We start from the raw sequence: 18,900 nt of genomic DNA, 5'->3' as shown, positions 1-18,900 counted from the left end.
GTTGTGAATATATCAGAAATGCAGAGACAAGAAATGTGTCTGCACACAGCAACTTAAAGAAGGATAAAGACACACCCCTATTTCTAGATTCTCTCCATCCATATCTATCTATCTATCTATCTATCTATCTATCTATCTATCTATCTATCTATCTATCTATCTATCTATCTATCTATCATCTCTCTTTCATCCATCCATATCAATCAACCAATCTAGCTAGCTAGCTATTATCCATTCCCTCTCTCTCTCTCTCTCTCTCTCTCTCTCTCTCTCTCTCTCTCTCTCTCTCTCTCTCACACACACACACACACACACACACACACACACACACTTTATCTATCATCTTTTATCATCTATCGGTCTCTCATCTAGTTAGCTAGTTAGTCATTTGAATTTATCCAAGGAACTAGAATGGACTCCGAAGGAAGAAATCTGCCACTGCAACTCCAAGATGGCCACCTTGCCACCACTTTTCCTTCTTTCTCTCAAAGTTTCTAACTACCAGTATGGCTCCGAAGAGTATTCTGCAACGTGGTCCAACTCTTCTACTTCTCCATGCTCTTCAGGCAGGGTACACATTACTCCAACCTGCTCTACTTCCAGGGAAAGCTTTAGAAATATGCCCTGTCCAGTCTCTTCGTGGCCAACAATTCTCCACTGTGTCTCTTAAAGTATGTACCCAATACCATTGTTCAGCATATATGAAACATTCCTTCTGTCTAGAACGATCTGAGAAATGGCTATAGCTCACTCGGATGTTGTTTTGGAGAAACGGTTGATATTTTTAGCCTAGCTTCTTCCAAAGCTTTGCCTGCTGGATGTGCAGAATTATAACAAACATGCCAGGATGAGGATAATGAGGCTCATAGTTCAACCTGTCAGAAGGCAGCTGTTGGGGGAAGGTTGAGTAGATTGCTAATCTCCAGCGTTCTCATAATTTCAAACCCACAAGGCCAAACATGATTTTGACAGGGAACATAGGGAACTCTTGTCTGACATTTGAGGGCTACTATAGAGGTAAAGGCAAAAGAAAAGACAATGGTTTACAGAAATGTTGCAGAAGCTGATGTTTAATATACTGTTACCCAAACAGAGATACAATATTCACACTAGTATTGACCAGGCTGCTGATATCATGGAGCATTTATGGCCATTGTTCTCACTTTCAGTTCAGGAGCCTAATCTGTAGCTCACTAGGCTGCTGTTGTGTACAAATGGTGGATCTTTCTTCTAAAGGTTCACTTCTGAAGTGGCCTTCCAAGAACAAGAGCAGCTGAGCATCAGCAGACCCAGATGTGCCCAGAGAAGTCCTCTTGATCCAGATGCTCTTTTGTGTACTGTACTACCAGTCATATAAGAAGGCAGCGTAAGATGGCATTGTAAATAAACACAGGGGAAGGGTACCAGAAATAAATTGGCTTACATGGAGAAAATTAATCATATGTAGGTGTGGGGATGGCTTCAGCCCAGAAGTCTGGGTTTTTCACCCCTTAAATCCTAATACTTTAATCCTTCCAAGGCTGTGAAGTCCCATCTGTAACTTAAAGCTACCATTTCATATTTTCCTGTATTCATAAAAGTGTAGACTCCTCTGTTGGGAAGCATCCAGCCTGGCAGGGAAGAGGCAAGAGTGGAGTGAAACTGGAATAATCACACAACCACAAAAGAACTAGGTTTGGCCCTTTCCCTTAAGTTCCTTGGGGCCCTCTCAAGTTAGTCCCAAGGGAAGACTGCCAGTCTGGGGAGAATCCTGTATTATAGTCAGAACATAATAAAATAGTTAACTCGATCTCTGCATGTGTGGGCCTCTTTCTTTGTATCTGCTACATCCCTCTCCCTATCTCCAAGTCATCTCTGACCATAGTTGCATGGTTTCTTGGCATTTTGAGATGGAAAATGCTTACAATGTAAGCCTAAAATGAGGCGTTGTGTATGTATGTATGTATGTATGTATGTATGTATGTATGTATGTATGTATATATGTGTGTGTGTGTGTGTGTATGTGCATGTGTATATATGTATGTGTGTGTGTGTGTATATATATATATATATATATATATATATATATATATATATATATATATATATATATATATATATATATATATATATATATATATATATATATATATATATATATATATATATATATATATATATATATATATATATATATATATATATATATATATATATATATATATATATATATATATATATATATATATATATATATATATATATATGTATGTATTTGTGTTACAACCCCTGGTATGCCCAAATATTTATTTATCAGCACAAATACAACATTATATATATATAATGAGCTCCCTCCCCTATTAGGTCATACCAGGGGTTGTAACACAAACAGATATATATACATATACATATACATATACATATACATATACATATACATATACATATACATATACATATACATATACATATACATATACATATACATATACATATACATATACATATACATATACATATACATATACATATACATATACATATACATATACATATACATATACATATACATATACATATACATATACATATACATATACATATACATATATATATATATATATATATATATATATATATATATATACGCATGCATGCATGCATGCATGCATCTATGTATCATCTGTCTGTCTATCTGTCTATCTATCTATCTATCTATCTACCTACCTACCTACCTACCTACCTACCTACCTACCTACCTACCTACCAATCAATCATCTATTTTATTGTATCATCCATCCATCCATCCATCCATCCATCATCCATCCATCATCCATCCATCCATCCACCCACCCACCCACCCACCCACCCACCTACCTACCTATCAATCATCTATTTTATTGTATCATCCATCCATCCATCCATCTATCCATCTATCTCTATTTATCTATCTATCTCTATCTATCTATCTATCTATGTATCTATGTGTCTATGTGTCTGTCTATCTATCTATCTATCTATCTATCTATCTATCTATCTATCTATCTATCTATCTATCTATCATCTATCTATCTATCTATCTATCTATCTATCTATCTATCTTTCTTCTATCTTTCTTTTATTTCTATCATCAAATTATCATTATCATCCTTTAACCATTCTCTCCCTCCCTCCTTCTCCCTCTCCCTCCCTCCCTCTCCCTCCCCACCCCCTCTCTCCCAAATCTCCAGGAGCTCTCGTAAAGTTCTCTAACAGATAAGAACTCTTGATAGCTGTCCTCAAGCCTTTAATCAGAGTTTGCCAATCTACATGCTCTCTAGATAGGTGGACCTCACTTCCCAGAATTCTCCAGACAATGTAGCCACTGCTTAGAATTCTGGGAGTAGAAATTCACCCATCTGGAAAATGTTTTAAGTTGGGAAACACATTCTACAGGAGATCTCAAATTTGAATCCTGTCTCTTCTCATGTTTCAAATCCATTTAAGAAGCCAGCAGTTGGGGTATATTTAGGATATTAATGCTAAGGCTCACAGGCTTGATGAGGGGATGATGTCAGTATTTTGTAAAGTCAGTCAAGTACTTTGAAATATCCTTAGAAGATTATCAGCTTTGATGAAATGTCCCAGTGAAGCCAGAAACCCACTGGAGGGCATTGTCTTTCTGGCATTACATTAAAGCACACACCTGCCTGGGCTTAATTACTTGTCAAACCTCTTCCTTTGTTTCCCTTGCCAATATTTTGGAAGTAAATCTGTAATGCCTGCTTGCACAGTAAATGGGCAATGTTCTTTGTTGTCATTAGGCATTGATGAAGCAGCAAACATTTTTTAATAACAGGCTTCCCTCTCCAAGAAAATTAAGAAGATATTTAGGACACCAGAATTATTTGATCTAATCTCTCTCCATGCTGATTATTTGGCAGGGAATAAACTTCCTTATTGTGTCACAGCTGGCAGGCTATTTGAGTCCTGAGAAGATTTTTCCCTCGAGTTGAAATTCTCTGTATGTGCTGGTATCAGGTCCTGTAAATTTCAGCCAACATGCAGGATGGATGTTGAAAACCAACACATTTGGGAACATTGTCCAAGTACATGACTTTAGGCTAAGGGTGTGGAACTATGGCCCCTTTATGACCTGTGGACTTCAACTCCCAGCATGGCTCAGTAATTCTGGGAGTTGGTCCACAGGTCATAAAGGGGCCATAGTTCCACACGGGGAAAGGCTTAGATGTGGATTATGGATTTAAACCAGGTATAAGTCACCTGAGACCTTTGGACTTTATAGAGCCTCAGAAGCTATTTTTTCCAGACTTCAGGGACACAGTTTCCTGATATTTTGAAGACCTCTCCAATTCCAGCCCAAACCCTTAAGAATAAAGGGCAGCCCCCATGCATACACATCTCAGATCGTCTTTTCACAGCTCAGGACTCAATCTGGCTTGGAAGAACTTGGCCTAGAGGAATGTCATCTTCAGGAGACATCAAGCCAAGTAACATCTGAGGCAGATCAAAGGCAGGTAACATGTTGGCTAGTCAGATGATGGTGCATGATTGGCCTCCACGCACTGAGACTCAGTTAGCAGAGCGTAAAGCAGAGCAAATATTCTCAATGAGGCTCCTTAGCAAACAAGGGCAAACTATATCTAGTTGGGTGCATCCTGATTTAAGACATAGCCTGGCCCGAGTTTCTTTCTTGGAAACAACTGTGTGATTTTCTGCTCTGATGTGTCATTCCTATGTAAAGGTAGCCCTCAACTTATGATTGGTCACTTGACAATCATTTGAAGTTATGACTCAAAGTTACCCTGTTTCCCTGAAAACAAGACCTCCCTGAATAATAAGTCCAATCGGGCATTTGAGCGCATGCACTAAAATAAGCCCTCCCCTCAAAATAAGCCCCCTCGCCAAATATTGCAACACAGCATCAGCATGAGGTGCCTAGGCTCTCTGCCTCCTGCAACTCAAAAATAATAAGACCCCCCCCCCAAAATAAGGCCAATTGCTTATTCGGGGAGTCAAAAGAAAATAAGGCCTTGACCTATTTTGGGGGAAACGTAGTTACGACCCAAATTCAAATTTAGAGCTGCTTTAGCACTGCCATAGCCAAGGGATCACATTTTGGGTGCTTGGCTTTTATGACCAATTGTAGTGGCCCACAGCCACTTTTTTCTCTTTTCTGGCAAAAGCTCCTCATTGCATTAGGTAGATTTGGATTACAGCCAGGTGATTGGTTAAACAGCCATTGTAAAAACAGTAGCAAAATCAAATCCAGTCATGTGGCAACTCGACTTACAACTGCAACAACTTATAACCAAAATTCTGGGCTCAATTGTGATTGTAAGTTGAGGACTACCTGTACTTATGTAAAAACATTCTGAAACTCTAACCTTTGGATTGGCTGACAATCCTGGCTTGACTCTTTGAACTTTGAACTCTGGGTTTTGACTTTTTTCCCCCCTGGGAGTTTCTATTGAAAGTGAAATTACTCAGGTAAGCGTTCTTTCCTGGAAACTTCGTTTTGATTTACATTCCTTTCCTTGTCTGTTGATTAGCTATTTAGCCTGGAGTATTTAGCTTGGCTGTCGCTCTATATGTGTGTGTGTATGTGAGAAAGGGGGTGGGGGGAAGGAGAGGGAGAGAAACCTGAAACAGGACATTGCAATACTTTTGGAAACCTGATGATCACAGTCAGTAGGATCAGTGGTAGGTTTCACATTTGTTACCACAGCTTTGCTGTGCGCATGCTTGCTTCACAGGCACATGCGCCCCTTCCACATACGCACCCAGCCTTCTGCACAAGAGCTTTGCCCGCTTGTGCGCCTTCTGTTCATGCACCCTGCCTCAAAGACTAGCTTAAACAGGATGGCATAGATCCCACCCACTATTTCCCCTACTGGTTCAGGTGAACTTGTCCAAACCCACTGAATACCACCTATGGGTACGATAATGGGTAAAACTATTTTTCCTTGGGTTTGGAGATATTTTTCAAATGGGTTTTCCATTTTTGTTAAATATGACAGGTCACTCAGCTCTGCCCATAAGAACTGTAAAAGTGGTCTCTTTGTAAGGTTTTTTTTTTTTAAAAAAAGATTCATCTAATTATCACACATTGGGTAGAAGTAGTCCTCCAGTTATGACCACAAGTGGGACTGGCTCTTCCATCGCTAAGTGATGCAGTCATTAATTGCATCAGATTTTATGACCTCTTTTTCCATGGTCATTAAGTGAGTACTACAGTTGTTAGATGAATCGCATGGTCTTAAGTACGTCCAGCTTCCTCCATTGACTTTGCTTGTTGGAAGCCTCCTGAGAAGGTTGCAAAGGATGACCACGGGATTCCAACTGTTAAAGCTCCTGAACTTTGATCACATAACTGTGGAAGCAATGTGATGGGCATCAGTGCGAGGACAGGTCATCAGTCACTTTTTTCAGCAGTATTGTAACTTTGAACCGTTGTTAAACAAATGGCTGTAAGTCGAGGTGTAGCTATACAGAGCCATGGTGATGCAGTGGTTAGAATGCAGTATTGCAGGCTAATTCTGCCGACTGCCAGAAGCTCAATCCTGATCAGCTCAAGGTTGACTCAGCCTTCCATCCTTCCGAGGTTGAAAAAGGAGGACCCAGATTGTTGGGGGTAATAGGATGACTTCGTAAACTGTTTTGAGAGGGCTGTAAAGCACTGTGAAGCGGTATATAAATCTAAGTGCTATTGCTATACAGCATGACTTCTCACTTGGCTGACCTTGTTTGGAAAATTGGGAAGCCAAAAAACATCTCAAAAGAAGAGGATGACAAAGTCCTTCTCTTTGCTGCTGAGAAAACAGCGATGGAATTTGGAGTCTAACCCCAGAGAGAGGGGTTGCAAAGCATTCTCTTCCTCCAAAATGGATCTGATAGTAGATATTCTTGGCTAATTAAATGATGGTACATAAATCACTCCTACTTTTCCATCCTGTGTACATTCAGTTATGTAGTTTCCTCTCAACTTGATCCAGGTTATACTGGATCCACCCACACCTTTGGTTCTGGGTCATGAGAGTTGTGATACTTTGCTGAAAAAAATAACCAAGGGGGCTCCTTGCTTTATTAAAACATGATTTCAAAATTAACCTTTATGGAGTTGATTTTTTAATAACTATCTAGGAGAATGTCTGAGATGAAGAATCTCTTTCAACTAATTAGGCACTCCCCATGGGCTGAAGAATCTGGAGCTATTTAAATATATTGCACCAAATGATAGCTTTTAAAAAAGAAAGTAAAAAGAATAAAATAGTAAATGTAGATTTTATCGAGAACAACTAAAGACATGCAAGCAAAGATCCTTCTGGACTTCCATATTTAAGAGTAGGAAGCAGAGGTGGTATTCAGCCAGTTCTGACAGGTTCTGGAGAACCAGTAGCAGAAATTTTGAGTAGTTCGGATAACCTGCAAATAGGCTGGCCTCACCCCCGCTGCCTCCCAGCTGATCTTCTTCTGTTGCCCAGAACAGGAGAATGGAGCTGGAAAGCAGGTTAGTGGGGTGGGGAGGGAATGGGGATTTTGCAGTATACTTCCCCTGCCACGGCCATAAAGCCACGCCCACAAAGCCACACCACGCCCACAAAGCCACGCCCCCAGAACCGGTAGTCAAAAAAATTGAATCCCACCACTGGTAGGAAGTCATCTTATGCAAAGGTTCTTGGCATGAACTATTCTACTTCCCCTCCCCTCCCTTAAGTCAAAGTTTTGTCTGGGGTTATCATTTAAACTTCTTTTTTTTTTAAGATAAAAAAAAAAAAAGATGACCGGAACAAGACTTAGGAAAGTGTGACTCAGTTGCACACCTATACATTTGCACTGATAATGTTACCTAGTTTAATAATAAAACATCTGCCAAAAAAACACCAAGTTTAGCGAGCACCAAGGACTCCCACACCCTTCATTCTCCGGCTTGCTACTTTCCATATTTTATAAGTGCTAAGCTTTTAACTCCTTCCTTTCTCTCTTCTGCTGACCGCTTGTCCTATCCACTGTCTCAGCTATAGCAAAAGTAAGCTCCCTCAATCTTAAAAACCAAGACCAGTCAAGTAAATGGCACAGAATGAGCACTTCTCCTCTATTATTATGGCCAGTCAGAAGGATTGGGCCTTCTTTATTCATTTCCTCAGCTCTCCAATGCTGCTTTCCTAGCTAGTAATCAGACTCTAAGGGTCCTCCAATGGACCTGGGGAGGGGGGTGTCTTACCTGATTGTGGTGGAGATCAACCCTGACTGCTCTTTAGAAGGCCAGATCCTGAAGAGGAAACTCAAGTACTTTGGCCGCCAAATGAGAAAGAAGGACTCACTGGAGAAGAGCCTAATGCTGGGAAAGACTGTGGGCAAAAGAAGACGGGGACGACAGAGAATGAGGTGGCTGGATGGAATCACCAAAAAGTAGGCCTGAGCTTAAATGGACTCCGGAGGATGATAGAGGACAAGGAAGGCCTGGAGGAACGTTGTCCATGGGGTTGTGGTGGGTCAGACACGACTTCACAACTAACAACAACATCTTTCCTGAAAGATTCACGAGCAAAGGAGCATTGTGGAGAATTTAAACTCTAATTAGGCTGTGCCATTTGATCACAGCCAATAGGAAAGGAGGAGGGGTCCCAAAGGTGCTAAGGATTGGCATTCATCCCCTTTATGTGGTGGGCAGAGGTGGGTTCCTACCAGTTCAGTCTGGTTCGGCTGAACCAGTAGTGGTATGCCGGCCTGGGTCGCAGAACCGGCAATGACCCAGGCTGGCCACGCCCCTGAACCAGAACTCCCTCAAAAGATGTCACTGCCGCCATCGTTTTTGGGAGTTCTGCGCATGCGCAGAACCATTTCCATTGAAGTGTACATGTGCACGCAGCATGCATCCAGTAAGTACGCAAGCACGCAAAACGCACACATGAGCGAATTGGCAGTAATGCCGGCTACAACCCACTCCTTTAAAAAGGTCCTTACAAATAAACAACAGAGATGTCAGCCAGCAAAGCAACGTGCAAGCTTTGACATCTAACTCTCAATATGAAAAGAAATATTAAAAGGCAGGAAGGATATTAAGGTATTTGCTGTTCTTGAGTCTGATCCCATAATAAGAAATAAGGCTGGGAAGTTCAGAGCCATCTCTATTCCCAAGGTGAAGTGACAGATTCTGAATCATATCTCTTCAGATGGCACCTAAGGACTCAAATGAGCTTCTCCCCTTTAATAATAATAAAAAAATACACATTATATAGATAAGAAAATTAAAATTCCAAAGGGGATGAAGACTGGTTGAATTTTTTTCCACTTGAAAGACTAGTGAAGAGGAAATTTTGCAAGCTTTCTCAGCCATGGTTTTATGATATTGTTAAAATACATGTCCTTTCACAGCTAACTATTGGCTATGAGTACTGGTGATATAGCAATAGCACTTAGACTTATATGCCGCTTCATGGTGCTTTTACAGCCCTCTCTAAGCAGTTTACAGAGTCTGCGTATTGCCCCCAACAATCTGGGTCCTCATTTTCCCAACCCCGGAAGGATGGAAGGCTGAGTCAATTTTGAGCCGGTAACAATCGAACTGTTGACAGTCAGCAGAGTTAGCCTGCAATACCACATTCTGGAGATACATTCTGCAAAAAAATCTGGAAAAATTTAGAAATTTTTAGAAAAATCTAGTTCAGTCTGGTTTGTGTAAACCAACTGGTAAATTGTTATACACTTTACAGCTAAGCCAAAAATTTACATTTTTCATATCTCAGCCTGGGTAAACTGACATCTTTACTGATTAATCGAGATCAGACTTTGCCTACATAGCCAAATCCAGATGTTACACTAGAGATTTGGGCAAAATGACACTCAAAACTGAAAATAAAAATGTACGGTCTTGACTTAGCACGAGTTTTATTGAAAATACCAGGACTTAAGCAATTAATGAATTATTTGATATCTATCTATTTCTTTTGAAATATATCTTGATGCTCATAACTCAGGTTTGCGGGTGAAAGTTTCTCCCAATATTTTGTGTGTACAAACTCCTCTTTAGTTCAGTAGGACTTGGGGCAAAAAATAATGTATTACATAAGCCCAGTTCTAAGCAGAAGTGTTGTCAGTATGTTTTGGAACACAATGACAACATGTTAAACCTTTAGAATAATATATGCCCCATATTATAGCAATATTAAAAAGGAGGGAGGAATTAAAAATGGGGAGGGAACCCTATCCAAATTATTTATACATCTACCACCCAATCTCAAGAAAAACGAGATAAATTTAAACTCTTATATTTTCAGATTTCTGAGTAAAATAAAGCTTTTTCCTCTCTTTTAATCAAGAAATGTCAATGCAGCTCAAAAAAATTCGTATAATTTTTTTTATATGGATTCTTTTTTCCATTTACCACAATCCCTGCCTTTGTCAAGGGCTCCAGTTTAATTTCATTTAAATTGCTATTTAGAGCTGACTTCTGAATTTGCGGTATCCAGGAAAGGGAAAAAGTCGACTCTATTTGGAACTTTAGACCAGGCAATGAAACGTTGGGAAAATTCCTGTTTTACTGTGGTTTTGGATCAGAGGTGGATTCCTAACGGTACAGACCAGTTCAGCCAAACCGGTAGTAGTATGGAGGCCTGGGTCGCTGGAACCGGCAGCGACCCAGGCCCGCCATGCCCCTGAACTGGTTCCCCAGTTGCCGCCGCTACCACCTTGTTTTTGAGTTCTGCGCATGTGCAGAACAATTTAAATTGAAATGCACGCAAAGTGTGCACAGAAGTGAACCGGCAGTAAAGCTAGAACCCACCCCTGTTTTGGATATGTTAGCAAATGCAATACTTAATTGCATCGAAGGGCTAACACAATGAATTATCACTGTAATTGGTTGTTGCCTCATTTAGGTAACACAAGTGGTGGGATTCATTATTTTTTACTACCGGTTCTGTGGGCGTGGCTTGGTGGGTGGCAGGGTCATGTGACTGAGTGGGCATGGCCAACCCAACGTCACTCACAGCAAGGAGGGGTGGCACCTTGCTGTGAGTGACATTGAGTTGACCATGCCCACCAAGCCACACCTACCAAGCCACGCCCACTAAGACACACCCACCAAGCCACGGCCACTGAACTGGCAGAAAGGCAGCTCCTGCCGCTTGTCTCTTTATGGTGTCCCCCCCTCCCCCCGTGTCAAAGTATTTTAAAGGGACACCACAGTCTGGCTGCTTTCCAAGCAACTCTGTTGCAACACCAGTGCAGCAGGCTGTTTTCCTGGCCGGGTCTGTCAATGGGGTGCAGCTACTCATGCGCACTAGCAGGCAATGAGGTGCACATGTGTGGGTGGTGCAAAGAACAGTGATGGCGATGAGAGCAAGGGTGGGTTCTGGCAGGCACTACAGCCGGTTTGCTCGTGTGCATGCTACGTGTGTGCGTGTGTGTGCACTTGTTGTGCACTGTGCATGCATGCGCAGTGCAATAAAAATTGTTCTGCGCAGAAGCAAGAACCAAGATAGCGGCGCCTATGGCAATGCCCAGAGAACCGATTTTGATACATGGCAGGCCTGGATCACTGTTGGTTCCAGCAACCCAGACCACCAAATCACTACCGGTTCAGCTAAACTGGTCCAAACCGGTAGGAACCCACCACCGGACGAGAGCGACAGGACTTCAGGCCTCTTTTTCAGCCTGTAGTTTTTGATGCAAGAAGCCTGCAGCCACCACCTCCTTTTTGGTGCGAGAAGCCTCCAAACACCGCCTCTTTGCCAGCTGGAACTGAGCTGACAGCCCTGGCTGCAGGCTTCTTGTACCAAAAACTACAAAAAACTACAGGCCAAAAAAGAGGCCTGAAGACGTCCCATCACCACAGTCCTATTCTTCACGCCCACTGCCAAACCCAGGCAGGAGAACGGCCTACTGCACCAGAGGGATGGTGTCACAGCGAAGCTGCTTGGAAAGCAGCTGAAAACTACCGGCAGCTGAGCCTTGCCAGGGACCCCCAAGGCACGGACGAAGGTGAGCGAGGTGGAGGGCAAGCGGGTGGCATCTGGGCAGAGGCCCTAGGGAAGGCCAGGGCAGGGAATGGCACATTCCCTGATCTGGCCAAGGAAACAGAGAGCGAGCTGAGGCCCCGGGGCAAGGCTGGAGTCAGGGAATGGCACGTTCCCTGCCCCTGCCAAAGTGAATGGTGAGTGGATGGAGGCTCTGGGGCCTTGGGGAATGGCACATTCCTGGGGCCCGAGACTGACCCAAGGCAAAGGGTGAGTGGGAGGCATGCTTACCTTTGGTGAGCAGAGCAGGTGAGGTGCAGAGGCAAGGCAATTAACTGTGCTGCATGGCAAAGGCAACATATATAGGGCAGGGTGGGCAGGGCGAGCGATAGGGTAGGGCGAGAGGGGACTGGATAGATGGGGGCAAGTGGCGACCGGGCAACTGGGTGAGCAGGAACAGGACCAGCCAGAGGTGGTATTTGCCGGTTCGGCGAACCATTTAAAATTTCCGCTACTGGTTCACCCGAACTAGTCCAAACCGGCTGAATATCACCTCTCAGTAATACCCTTGGATAACTCTGATCAGTGGCATGAAATGGGTTGGTTGGACTCACAAACGATTCCTTTCACTCTCCTGCCATCTTCTTATAACCCTACTTCCTTCTCCTCACTGCCATTTTCTACATCTCCCCTAATCACATGGCCTTCCGGTGCTGTGTCTGCAGCACACGCTCCTGGGCAACTCCCCTGAGGCTCACTGCACATGCGACGACACCTTTTGTTCCAGCAGAACCGTATGTGAAAGTAGCCACAACAGGCTATTATGAAAAGGATGGAGGTGAACGCCATCCCCCATAATGCCATCCTTTTTTCAGCTCTTCCTTTCACGGCACATTCAACTGCATCAGGGCAACTGACGGCCTGTAGAGAGCAGATCCAGGAACCCCCAACTAGTCTGGGCATCTGGATGAGAAGTATAATACACAGGAAGCAAGTCTCGCTCGTTAGGAGAAGCGCCACCCAGATGTCAAAGAGAGGGACGCCACAGATGTTTGCGATGAGCAACTTGGCATGATCCTGTGGGCCAGGTACAGACTGTGTATTACCACCAGGTGCAGCAGTGGAACCTGGGTCTCTCTGGGGTTGAGATGAAGGGCCCGGTTGGCATGGATTATTCCCAGCACATGCACATGCTGTGCCACCAGGGCAAGGTGGAGTGGGTCCAGGGGCCATGGGAGCCCCAGCCCCAGCCCCAGCCTCAGGCTTATTTTCATCAGTGGATCTGCAGTGGGAATCCTCTGCCATCCATGGTTGGGGCCCCATATCACTCCTTCCAGGATCTTCAAAAGCTAACTGCTGCTTGGTTTTCATTTTACCTCCATGAACCGGCCTACGTTTGATGGCCATGTTCATGGCGTCTGGCCTAGGATGGGCTGCAATTTGGTACATGTTGCTTTCAGAGATTGTTTTACATTTGGTTGCCATGATATATTTGCTTTCTCCGGGGTATCTGGGGTTCATCTTGCCTCCCCCCTGAGCCTTTCTACCCATGGTGTATGCATAGTCAGTACTGTCACCATATTCTTTAGGGCCTCTGTACCTCTGTTGGTGACCCTCATGATCTTTCTCCTCGCACCGATAATGAGGAGGCATTTTACTTTTATAGACCATGGGAGCGGGCGCATAGCTGGTAGGAGCGTTGATCGATTCTTTAGAACCTTGAAAGGAAGGCATTTTGTATTGATCTGGCCCTGTTTCAGGTCCATAGGTCATCATCCTGCGAGGTTGCATCTCTGTTGGGTATGCAGTCATTCTGTGTTGAGACATGTCATTGCAATGGTCAAGGTTAGGGTTTGGATTAGGCATTTCTGAGGGGTCATGGTATCCAGGGTAAAAAGGCATGTCATAGCCTCCGTATAGCTGCAAGCCAACAGTGGGACTGTGGCTTCCAGGCATGTGGGCCATAGGCATGTGGGCCATAGGCATGCTATCCCGATCATGCCAAACATGGGGGTGAAAATATCCGTAATTGTGGGATCGGGGATTAGGTTGATTATAGCGCATTGGAAGACCATGAGGTCCAGCCATGTAAACAGAGGATGCCCCACCTGGTCCAGCAGTAACTACAGCCACACCTCTGCCAGTACTCCCACTGGTAGCACCAGTGATTTTGTCATTCTCATCCTCTTTCTTTTTCTTTTTCCTGGGGGTGGTGAGCCTCATAAGCCCCACCAGGAGGAGCACGACCATGAATACCAGCGCCGCTGTGGATGTAACTGCAAGCGGGAAATATAGGTTTTGGCACAGGACTGTGCAGAATTCCTTTGATTTGTCTTGCGCTGGGGCCACCCAATTGCAGGTCACGTCCTGCTTCAAGGAATCCCAGGGCCCGCTGGAGAAGAAGATGGCCACAATGCGGAGACCTGTGAGGAAGTACCATGGTGCAACACCTTTGCACTCGAGTACGCCAGAGAGGGACGATAGCAGTGGCCGAAAGAACTGGATAAGACCGGTGAGGATAATGGACATCTGTTGGGGACAGGAAAAACACAAACAGAGAAGTTATTCTTAATTTAGGAATTGACCCAGTGAGTTACTTAGATTGGGCTTACCCAAAGTCAACTCCTTAAACTTGGTCAGTGTCTTCTTCCAGAGTGAAAGGAGGTCAGCCATATAAAGCTGAAGAAAGTAGAAGATAAAGTGTTCCTCAACTCATCATCCTCCACATGGATTGGGGCCATAATTCTAAGACTGGCATGGGGCTGAAAATTCTACATATTGTAGTTCCAAATCATTGAAGACAAATTCCTTGTTCATCCAATCACACTTGGCCAATAAAGAATTCTTGATCTTTTTCAACGTCTATAGCTTTTGTTCTACTTTGCCTCCAATTGGAGGAGTCCTGATTTGTTGGGAACCAAGCATGTTAAGCAGACGTCCTCATAGATTTCTCCAGTTCTCTATCCAGTTCACCATCCTTCACCTCTTGAAACGTGGCCACCTACTTGCAAAATATCCACCAAACAGAACTAGAATATATTTGTATGAGCCTAAAGTGGTTAATGGGACGTGGTGGTTCAATGGCTGAGCTTGTTGATCAGAAAGGTTGGCAGTTCAGCAGTTCGAATCCCTAGTCCCATGTAATGGAGTGAGCTCCCCTTACTTGTCTCATCTTCTGCCAGTCTAGTAGTTCAAAACCACGTAAAAATGCAAGTAGAAAAATAGGGGACCACTTTGGTGGAAAGGTAACAGCTGTCCATGGGCCTCCGGCATTTAGTCATGCTGGCCACATGACCACGGAGATGTCTTTGGACACCGCTGGCTCTTTGGCTTTGAAATGGAGATGAGCATTGCCCCCTAGAGCCAGAAACGACTAGCATGCATGTGTGGTGGAACCTTTACCTTTAAAGTGGTTAATAACCATCAGACTACGACTTTCCTGATTATATCAGGGTAGCAAAGCATGTATAGCAAACCATGTCAAATTATACAGACCTTCAAAAAGCTATTGAATGCGGTCAATTGAAGGAAAAAAACTGTTAACACTGGGTGTCCTCAAACAATGGGAGCAACATAAAACAATATCCAGAAGACATTAGATGTGGTTAGATGTGAGTGGGAAAACCCCTTTCTCTATCGTCTTCTTCTGATTTATTTTCCAAGCTGGTCCAGAATCTAGACTGGAAACCAACCAAGGAGAGACGCAACCTAGAACTAAGGAGAAATTCCCTAATGGTGAGAGCAATCAAACAATGGAATAGATTGCCTTCAGAGGTTGTGAATGCTCCGTCACTGGAGGCTTCCTAAAAGAGACTGGACCATCATTTGTCTGAAATGGTATAGGGGCTCCTGCTCGAGCAGGGGGTTGGAATAGAAGATCTCCATGATCCCTTCCAACTCTATTATTCTATGTTCTATCTCCTCTTGAAAAGGAATGAGGTCAACGCTTTCTAAGCCTTTCCACATTTTCACCACGCTCATCTCATCTACTCCATTGATGACACTATCTTGTGCCTACTGCGTGGCACAAGCAGGGTGATCCCTTAATTAGTATTCTCAAGATAGCCTAGTAATTCTATAACTGCTTGAAAACATCCTGATTATGCCAGTATTTTCTTGGCAACAATATTGTAGAATAGAATAATATAGAATAGAATAGAATAGAATAAGTTGGAAGGGACCTTGGAGGTCTTCTAGACCAACCCCCTGCTCAAACAGGAGAACCTATGCCATTTCAGATAAGTGATGTCTATACCACAGGTATCAAACTCGCTGCATCACATTGCTGTCACATGACATATCATGATGTTTTCCCCCTTCGTGGAGCTGGGGATGGGCATGGCCTGTGTGCGATGCATCTGGCCCGTAGGCTGCCAGTTGGATACCCCTGGTCTAGACTCTTCTTAAAGAAATTCAGTGATGGCGCGCCCCCATTCCTGGAGGCAAGTTGTTCCTCTGGTTAATTGTCCTCACTGTTAGTAAGTTTCTCTTTAATTCCAGGTTGCTTCTCTCTTTGATTATTTTCCACCCATTGCTTCTTGTCCTTCCCTCAGGTGCTTTGGAGAACAATTTGACCCCCTCTTCTTTGTGGCAGTCCCTCAAATACTGGAATGCTGCTATTATGTCACCCCATAGTCCTTCTTTTCTTTACATTAACCAAATCCAAATCCTACAGCCTATTTCGTATGGTTTAGGCCAGGGATGGGTTCCGGCCACCATTACTACCGGTTTAGTAGTAAAAAATTTCTCAAGGCTCCTATTATTCAGAACCTTATAAAAAATATGAGAATAAAGCAGATGCATGAATTGCTTTGTTACAGTTGAACCCTGAATATCCTTTTAGGAGGAGAATCAAAGCGAACATGACTAAGACTCCTTGCCTACACTGTGGTGCAATGAGTATAGGCAGTTGAGAGGTCAGCCTGTGACATCAAAATGCAGAAGATCCTGATAAGATCACTGGATTAACAAAGGACTTCCCAGAGTGAAGAGACAAGTTAGACAAGGAAACGCAGACCTTTTTAGTAAAAGTAACTAAGACAATGAAACAGACTTAGAAAGTAAAAACAACGGATCTGACCATCATATATATTAATAGTAAAAGTTCTCCTATGTGCTAGTTGTTCCCGACTCTAGGGGGCCATATTCATCTCTGTTTCAAAGCCGAAGAGCCAGCGCTATCCGGAGATGTCTCCATGGTCATGTGGCAGGCATGACTAAACACTGAAGGTGCAAGGAATGCTGTTACCTTCCCACCAAAGGTGGTCCCTATTTTTCTACTTGCATTTTTACATGCTTTCGAACTGCTAGATTGGCAGAAGCTGGGACAAGTAACGGGATCTCACTCCATTACGCGACGCTAGAGATTCGAACCATCAAACTTCTGCCCTTTATGATCAACAATATCACTATCTTAGCCACTGAGCCACCACATCCCAATAAATCAATAAGTTCCTTCAAAATAATCAGAAACAGGACACAAATTGACTGGGGTGAGGGAGAGGAATTCACCAAACTTGACCCAACTAAACAATTATTTTTTAAAAAAAAGTCTTGAGGTTGCATGGAGTGATGCCCATAGAAATGCCCAATTTAAGAGAAAAAAAAGTCCTTTTAAAAAGCCCAATGTTCTAATTTATTCAGCAAAGGGGTGAAAATAAAGCAAGCTGCCATATAATATATTGCATTGATGTGGTGCTACAGCTAGACCTCATTTAGCAACTGACTCACTTAGCAACTGTTCGCAGTAACAAAAAGGTAACTTTGAGACCAATCCTCACATTTATGACCTTCGCAAGTCTGCAAAGCAGAGGGAAGCTGAAATGAGACCGTAATCACCATCACCGTTTCACTTAGCAACTGCTTCACTTAACAACTGACTTCCCAGTCCCAATTGGCTGTTCTTATTGATTAAATTTATATACCGCATCTCAGAGAGCTTAGAAAGGGTGGTGAACCAGATGGAGACAAGACTGTTTGTTATCCTGCTAGACCAGCCAGATTGCTTTAATTCTCAGAAAGGACATAGACTGGTTCACCCAAATGCATCCCTTAATTCTGTCTAACCTGCATGTAATCAGGATGACTCTTCCATACCTGTGGCTATGTGAGTTTTCCCCTCTTCTTTCATCCGTCCTCCTTGGAAATTCGGTCTCCCTTGCCAAAGGCCAATGGATACTAAACTGAGGTATATCCCAAGTGAGGTGATGCCAAACAACCAGCCAGCTGGACAAGGACAGAGTCTTGCAAGGCTGATGCCTGGTACTAGCTGGCAATATCCTGAGCTACGCCTACCAATGAATTTCTCAGCCACCCACGGGGCATCCCGGGGTGTTACAGCAAAATTGAGGCTATTCCTGAATGGCAGCCTAATTTGCTCTCCTGCACAGAGGGCACCCCAGTCAAAGAGATTTTGCAAAAGTGGGTCTTGCCCACGCAGATCAAACCACAACTGCTTTGTCCCACGCCTTTTAGATTTATGAACATGAAAAAATGAAAAGAAAACAGCATCTGCTTATCATCAGAAAGATAAGCGGGGCGGGGGGGGGGGATCAGCCTCTCCCAAAATATCAGATGCTTCTTTTAAAGCTTCCCCAAGTCCAAGTTATGTGCAGCTTCATATTACTAGCAAAAGCTATTTTCAGGTGGAAGTAAAGATGCTTTTTCTATGCTTCATCCTAAAGGCCAGAACTTTAGCAAAAGTATACATATCTCTGCCTCACAAGACTTCAGTTTGCATTTGCATTGCTCACCCCAAAATTCCCTGGCATGGTTTTTATCACGTCACTGTAGATCTCTATTTCTAGGGACCACTAGAGTGGCTTTTTTTTTTTTTAGGGTTTGAGTTGAGTTTGAGTTTGGAGTCTGATGGCAAAACTGACTGCTTCTTCAAAAGAAACAACAGACAATAACAAATGCTCCAATCAGTGCTTGATGGAAAATTAGGTTAATTTCCTGTGAT

The sequence above is a fragment of the Natrix helvetica genome (genome assembly GCF_964273705.1).
Source record: "Natrix helvetica genome assembly, chromosome: Z".
In the NCBI taxonomy this organism is placed as follows: Eukaryota; Metazoa; Chordata; class Lepidosauria; order Squamata; family Natricidae; genus Natrix; species Natrix helvetica.
The sequence above is the reverse complement of the archived record's forward strand: the minus strand, read 5'-3'. Positions refer to the sequence as shown.